The 7,618-nt window shown below is 37.3% G+C and overlaps 1 long non-coding RNA gene across 1 annotated transcript in view; it reads left to right on the forward strand.

The window, feature by feature from the left end:
• Positions 1–5,173, forward strand: part of LOC132235428 (uncharacterized) — a 49,326-nt gene extending 44,153 nt beyond the window's left edge. The window contains exon 3 of the long non-coding RNA XR_009453017.1: positions 5,048–5,173. This is a non-coding gene — a long non-coding RNA (uncharacterized LOC132235428). The remainder of the gene's footprint in view (positions 1–5,047) is intronic.
• Positions 5,174–7,618: the final 2,445 nt, after the last annotated feature.

Raw genomic sequence — 7,618 nt, forward strand, 5'->3', positions numbered from 1 at the left:
CAATTTGTAAATAGTGAAAATTATGTAGTATGAGGGGTAGTGGTTGTCCCTAAAGACCACATTAACCATGGTTTCCCATCTGAGATGTCAAAAGACCACACATTTTTAAGAAAGTATGTATGTACAATAAGTTTGTACCTAAAAATTATAACCCTAAGGAAAAATCAACTTTACAGATTTGAGGAAAGTATAATTTATTTTTATGACACAATTTCCCAGAAACTTAATCCTAGTTGAAAGACATTTACTAAGTTATTTGCCCAGTAAACCAACTTCTTCCCACCAGCTTTTGTGCTCCAGTTTTAAGCAAGATTATCCTAAGAGATACTGAAAGTTCCATTCAAGAGCTAACAGGAAGTTGTTCCCAGGGCCAGTCTATGTTACAGGTGAAAGGATGCATCAATGACATCTTCCTGGAAACTTAGATAATTATATTTCCTCTTGGGTAGTTAAAATTCTGACATTCAGCAATTGGATTATTGCCAGAAAACCTAGGATTTAGGAATGAGAGAGACAGAGAGAGAGATTTGCTCACTTTTGAAAATGTATTTTAGCTTATATGCATATTTTCTTCTAGAATTCTAGGGCTTTATTCTGGCATTCTTGGGCCAAAGACTATATAGAAAATGTATTTATAGTTTTGGCACTGAAGTTTCCCTTCTTTTGTGTCTAAAGTCTAGTGGCAAAGTTTTCTGGTAGGAAATCTAAACTTGTAAGGCTGGATTGAATTTTGCCCAAAGGGCTCTGTCACTGCCAGGTGGAACACTCAGACACTTTAGGTTGCGTTAAGAGGCTTAGAGCCTGCTTGCCTTCACCATTCCTTCCTCTCTTGTTTTCCTTTCTTTCTCTATATCTTCCTTTTGGGTCCAAATTAAAAATAGGCATTTTTTAAAGCTAAAATTGTGGATAAAGTCAGGGTAGGCCCAGTGTTCTCTGTGCCCTTTCATCCTTGACAGTTGAATCTCAAATGTCATGAACTAGAACTCACTTTGCTTGGATAACGGAAATTCTTGATCTCTTAATCCTGACCTCAAAATCCCTACCTCTTTAGAAAATCCATGTCATGTAAACACATGCGCACTGTCAGCTGCTCAAGGATATAGGTCTGTTTTTTATCCTGTTTTGTCCTCATCTCTTTAGTGCTTTAAGAAGTCAACTATTTAAGAGAAAGTATTTGAAGATAGCATCCAGTTCTCATTTAGAGACATATTTGTTCTTTAACCTCTTTAGCAATGTACTTTTGTACATATGTACTACCTTTGAGCATGGTTATTATCAATTTCTCAGGGCTATAATACCATTTCCACGCTAGGCTCCATGCTCAGCTCTTTGGTTCAATTCTTTTCAATGACTGTCCCTACCATCCTCACTCTTGTAATGTTAGGAAGACTTAGGATTGCATGAATATTTTCAGGAATCTTTTCAAATCCTCGCTTTTCTTGGGAAGTAATACAAATATCAGCAGTGGTCATTGAACTTAGTTGTTTAGATTTGGAAGAACTTTTTCAATACTGTGCAATACTTATGTATCAGAAAAGTAGTTGAATATAGAAAATGATATATTGTATATTTGAAAGTTGCTAACAATACAATATTGTATATTTGAAAGTTTAAGTAGATCTTAAAAGTTCTCATCACAAGAAAAAAACTACAGTTATGTGTGGTGATGGATGTTAACTAGACCTATTGTGATCATTTCACAATATATATAATGTGAAAGCATCTCCCTTACCTTCACTGTCCTTTCCTCATTTCTCCTGTGTCCTTTGTAGATTCCTAACATCGGAGGAACCAGGACTCAATCCTTGGACATCGTCTCTTCTCTATCTACACACACTCCCTTGGTGATCCTGTCTTAGCTTTAAACACCATCTCTAAATTGATGATTCACTGATTTATATCCCCAGCTTAGGCCTATTTTCTGCTCAGCATCTCTACTTCAAAGTCTAATACCAGTCCAAGGTATAGGTGAATGTTGTCCCATGGACCAAGAGGTTGAAGGTCACCAGTTCCATTCTTGGTCAAGGCACCTGGGTTGCAGGCTCCAAACCCAGCAGGGGGCGTGCAAGAGGCAACTGATCTATTCTTCTCTCATCATGTTTCTCTCTCCTTCTCCCTTCCTCTCTCTCTTAAAAAGAAAAATCAATTAAAACATTTTTTTAAAGTCCAACACCAAAAATTAATCCCTAGTATTGCTCCCCAAACCTCCTCCACCTACAATCTTTCTTTCAAAGTTGCTGGCAACTCCATCTTTCCAGAACATCAAGACACATCTCTCTCAGACTTTATATCCAAATTGGCAGTAAATCCTATCTCCTCTAGCTTAAAAAATACAGAAGCAGACAAAAGTAGGTTTACAGTGTGAGTATGTGAAACACAGTTTATTCTTTTTTAAATATATTTTTATTGATTTCAGAGAGGAAGGAGAAGGGAGAGAGGGATAGAAATACCAATGATGAGAGAGAATCATTGATCAGCTGCCTCCTGCATGTTTCCCACTGGGAATTGAGCCAGCAACCCGGGCCCTAACCAGGAATTGAACTATGACCTCCTGATTCATAGGTCAACGCTCAACCACTGAGCCACACTGGCTGGGCAAGAGTTTAGTCTTATATTATTATTTATTTCTTATCTTATATAATAAAGAGCTAATATGCTAATTAGACTAAACAGCAGAATGACTGTCCAGATGACCTTCCAGACGAAGCCGGGGCTGCGAGGGCCAAGCCCCTTGCATGAATTTTTATTTGTATTATTTGTCATTAGTACTATTATTGTAATTATTTCGTATCCTTAACTTTTAGGTAATGATAGCTAGTAATTTAACCTACTTTTGCCCACCCCTGTATAACCAGAATTTGATTATATCTTATTAAACTTACACCACCCCGCTGGTTGGAGCCACCATCATTACTCACCGGGAGCACTGCAAATATTGATCATATTATTTCTTGGCTCCAACCTTGTCGTGGTTTCCTATTTCACTCACAGTAAATCCCAAAATTCCTACAATAGCTCACACAGCCAAATGTCTTTCCCTCAGTCTTGACCTCCTCACCCATCTCTCTCCCCCAGATCCCCTGCCCATACTGCCACACCCTTGCTGTTTCTGGTGCACAGACATGTCCCTGCCTGAGTGCCTGTCCACTGATCATTATCTCTACTTGGGTCACTCTTATAGCTACTATCCACATAGCTCATTCCTTCACCTTCTTCAAGTCTTTACTCAATGCCAATAAAGTTTGCCCTAAATACCTCATGTAAATTTTAATCTCCTCCTTACCTCAGTCTCCTCATCCTCCTTATCAAGTTCTACTGTTTTATATAGCACTTACTAATATACTATACATTTTCTAGGGAAGCCCTAGCTAGTTTATCTCTCTCTGCAAGAATGTGAGCTTGGGGGTATGGAGAGAAGGAGGCAGGATCTCTTGTCAGTTTTAGTCAATGATGTATCCAAGCACCTAGCCCAGAGCCTGATACATGGTGGGTGCTCAATAAACACTGCTGAATGAATAAAGATTAATGATGCTAATTGACATCAGCACTAAATAATATAAATCAATAGTATGAATAATCAAAGTTGAATTTCAAAGCTGTAGGTGCTTTAAAACTTACCCAGTACAACCCATTTAAAAATTTAGATAGCAGAACCAGAGAAATAAGATTTATCAGAGATCATACTGCTAGTTCATGGCAAAGAAGAAAGAAAATCTGGTTCTTTTAGCTTAGTGGTTTTCCCCAATCTTCACTGATTCTCTTACCTATTCCCTAAGGTTAACCTAGACTTTTTAAAAATATATATTTTTATTGATTTCAGAGAGGAAGGGAGAGGGAGAGAGAGAGAGAGAAACATCAATGATGAGAGAGAACCATCGATTAACTGCCTCCTGCATGCCCTTACAGGGGATCGAGACCACAACCTGGGCATGTGCTTTTGACTGAATCAAACCTGGGACCCTCAGTGCACAGGCCGAAGCTCTATCCACTAAGCCAAGCTGGGTAGGGCTAGCCTAGACTTCTTGAGGGTCTGGAGGATCATCATAATTATATCTAAATGGTGTTTAATGTATTTCTCTCAAGAAACGTTAGCTATTGCCTAAATAAATGGTATCTTGATAGTTCATATACAAGGACCTCACAACAGCCACCAGACAAAATGATAATGACCTCCAACTTATGGATCTGAGCACAGGGCTCCCAGAATCTATCACCAATTGTCTTAGGCACCCAGCTCTCTGTAGCCTCCTCTGTCTTTAAGGATGATATTGCTCACAGATAGTTACTTTTAACATCAAGATATACACTTTGTATAGTTCAGAGGCAGTTCACATGTTACAAAGGATATGATTAGCCTTTGTGGCATTGAGAAAAAACATTACCCGGGAAACCCTAGCCGGTTTTGCTCAGTGGGTAGAGCGTCGGCCTGTGGACTGAAAGGTCCCAGGTTCGATTCCTGTCAAGGGCATGTACCTTGTTTGCAGGCACATCCCCAGTAGGAGGTGTGCAGGAGGCAGCTGATCAATGTTTCTCTCTCATCGATGTTTCTAACTCTCTATCTCTCTCCCTTCCTCTCTGTAAAAAATCAATAAAATATATTTTTTAAAAAATGTCCTGACTGGTTTGGCTCAGTGGATAAAGCGTCGGCCTGTGGACTGAAGGGTCCCGGCTTCGATCTGGCCAAGGGCATGTACCTTGGTTGCGGGCACATCACCAGTCGGGGTATGCAAGAGGCAGCTGATCGGTGTTTCTCTCTCATCGATGTTTCTAACTCTCTATCCCCTTCCCTTCCTCTCTGTGAAAAATCAATAAAATATATTTTAAAAAAAAGAAAGAAAGAAAATTATCTGGGAAGAAATAAATGTTCAGGATCTTTTCTCAGGTCAGATTTCTGCTTTCTCCTCTTTTCCCTAGGTGCAATTACTTTCCTTAGCCAACAGGAAAAGCTACGTTAGTGAGTACCCAAGTGTTTTTGTAACCAAAGTTAATTTATACTTTTCCAAATGACTAATCCCCAATCCTTTTTTCTAATTTCTTTTTATTATAGGGGAAGAACAGCAGATAAAGAAAAAGAAAATTAGAAAGTCTGGAAAGAAGAAAAGTTGTTCAGAGGAAGAGCACAAAATTGAACCTATTTAGGTTCTGAGCTGCCACCCTGATGCCACAGCCACAGTTATTTTCCACTAACGAGACGGAGGAAGTGATTCATGGGAGCTACTTTGCCACAGATGCGATGTGATCAAGAAAGTTAAAACATGCACTTCCTGACCAGACAAGATGATAATAACCATTAATGAACTGAGCACTGGGGAAAGGGTTTTATAACATTTTTGTGACTCAGCTTTATCCAAAAGTATTCATTATGCTTAGTAAGAGCAATATACTGTGCTAGGGGCAATGTATTACACAAAGGAATATGGCCAAAGTGGGACCAATAATAAGATAGTACAAAGAGCAAGAAGAGTCCAAACTACACATGTTACAATTTGCTAAGAGAAAAAAAAGCCACACACAAAAAAACATTTCAATCATGTTTTTTAAAACTTGAGACTCCTATGGTAATATATAGGCCTTAATTCTCCTAATACATGATCATAAAAACTGCAATTAACTGTATTCCTGTTTCTGTATTTGAAATGAACATGAAAAAGAAAGAACACAATATATTTTTACAGACTTAAGGCAGAAATTTTGACATATTTACATTAAATGGAACTTTTTGAAATGTACCCATCACTTACGCCTCCTGTATTGGTGTGTGCAATGAATACAGGTTTAAAATATACTTGCCCTCTGACTTCTATTATAAATACCGGGTGGGGGCAAAAGTAGGTTTATAGTTGTTCGTATGGAAAATAATACAATAATTACTAAATAGTAATACAAGAAAAAAAACTTTCATATACTCAGAACTGTAAACCTACTTTTGCCCCACTCTCTGTATAGCCATAGACCCCTTATGTTTTTTCCCTAGTGAGAATGTTAGAAGTAGACTTTGTTTCAACTCTAATCACACTTACCAAAAACATTTTCTTAGCTTAATACAAACTTTCAAGCAGCCACATACTAAAGAAAGAAACCCTGCTTCTCTTCATAGCTTTTCCTGGTGCATCTCCAAAAGAATTAGCTGTTTTTATTCAAACAGGTTTTCTATTTTGTAAAGTGTGTAAATGATGGTAAAGGGGTGCTGAGAATTGGAGAAATATGATGGGTAAGACTTGTATTTCAAACTTGTATTCCGGAAACAGAGCCCACCCTGGAGTTAATGGGCTGCTCTCATGTCCACTCAGAGAATGAGAACCAAACAAAGAAAAATGTTTGCTCAGATAAGAGAAGGATTCCATCAGGAAAATAAGAAGAAAAGATAGGAGAGAGAGAGAGAGACTTAAAGAAGATATAGTGTTCCCAATAAGTAAACATTTTATTTTGCTTTACAACAGGCAGGAAACAATCTACTATTTGTTATTTTCCAAATTATCAGTATTTTAACTGATTAAAGACTAAAGTATTTTATTTCTCTTTGGTCTTACTTGGAAGAAAGGCCAAGGACAGGAATTCCGGGTCACTCTATTCCTAAGAAAACCTTTGTATTTCAGGCACTCATGACAGTGATAAAATACACAGATGGGTTCAAAATACTACCTCTGCATTATCCACCCAAACAAAATAATCATTGTCTAATTCCTTGAAGACTGAAGTAATTTTTTCTAAGAGTAAAATCAATAATCCACTAATAGTGCTACCCAAAAATAGAGAAAGTATAGTTTCTAAGTAATACAAAAGCCAACTTTTCTCAATGGCTTTGAGCTTCTCTCAAACTTATTGTTTGAAAAACTAACCGAAACTAGACCAACTCACTAAAGTTTTAACTTTCTCCTCTTTCAAACTTAGGTCTTCTGGAAAAGATATAAAAGTATAATGGGAAAAGAGTCCACAGCCTTTCTCATTTATAGTTGGCATAATAATTAGCCACACAGGAAATTATTTGATTGACTATTTCCTCAAATTTTCCTTAGGAAAGAAGTCATGTGGCATGGGTATAGACTATTTAACACATTATGTAGTTGAAGGTATGGAGACAGACACTCGTACTAGTACACAATTGATGAGATTATATGTAGATATGAATTCTATGGAAGGCAATCTGACCTAGCCCCTTTGACTTAGCATTTCTACTTTTAGGCAATTACCCCCAAAATATATATTACTCAAATATTTAGAATATGATATATTTTAAAAAATGATTCTTTGTGGTATTATCTTTTTACCAAAAGACTGAAAACAACCTAAATACTCCTGAATTGAGGACTAGTGAAATATACTAAGGTACATCTGTATCTTCCATACATCAATGGGATACTGTGCAACCATTAAAAAAAAATGAGATAGATGTTTATGTACTAATATGGCAACTCATTTGTTTATTTATTCAACAAAAACTTATTGAGTACCTACTATACGGGAAGCATTGTTCTAGGCAAAGAGAAAACAACATTAGACAAAATAAAATTCCTCTCACACCAGATACCAACAATCTATTATAATAAAAGCATAATATGCTAATTAGACTAGACAGCCAAATGACCTTCCGGACATCATTCTGGACACCCTTCCTGAC

Source organism: Myotis daubentonii, chromosome 5 (assembly GCF_963259705.1).
Source record: "Myotis daubentonii chromosome 5, mMyoDau2.1, whole genome shotgun sequence".
Classification (NCBI taxonomy): Eukaryota; Metazoa; Chordata; class Mammalia; order Chiroptera; family Vespertilionidae; genus Myotis; species Myotis daubentonii.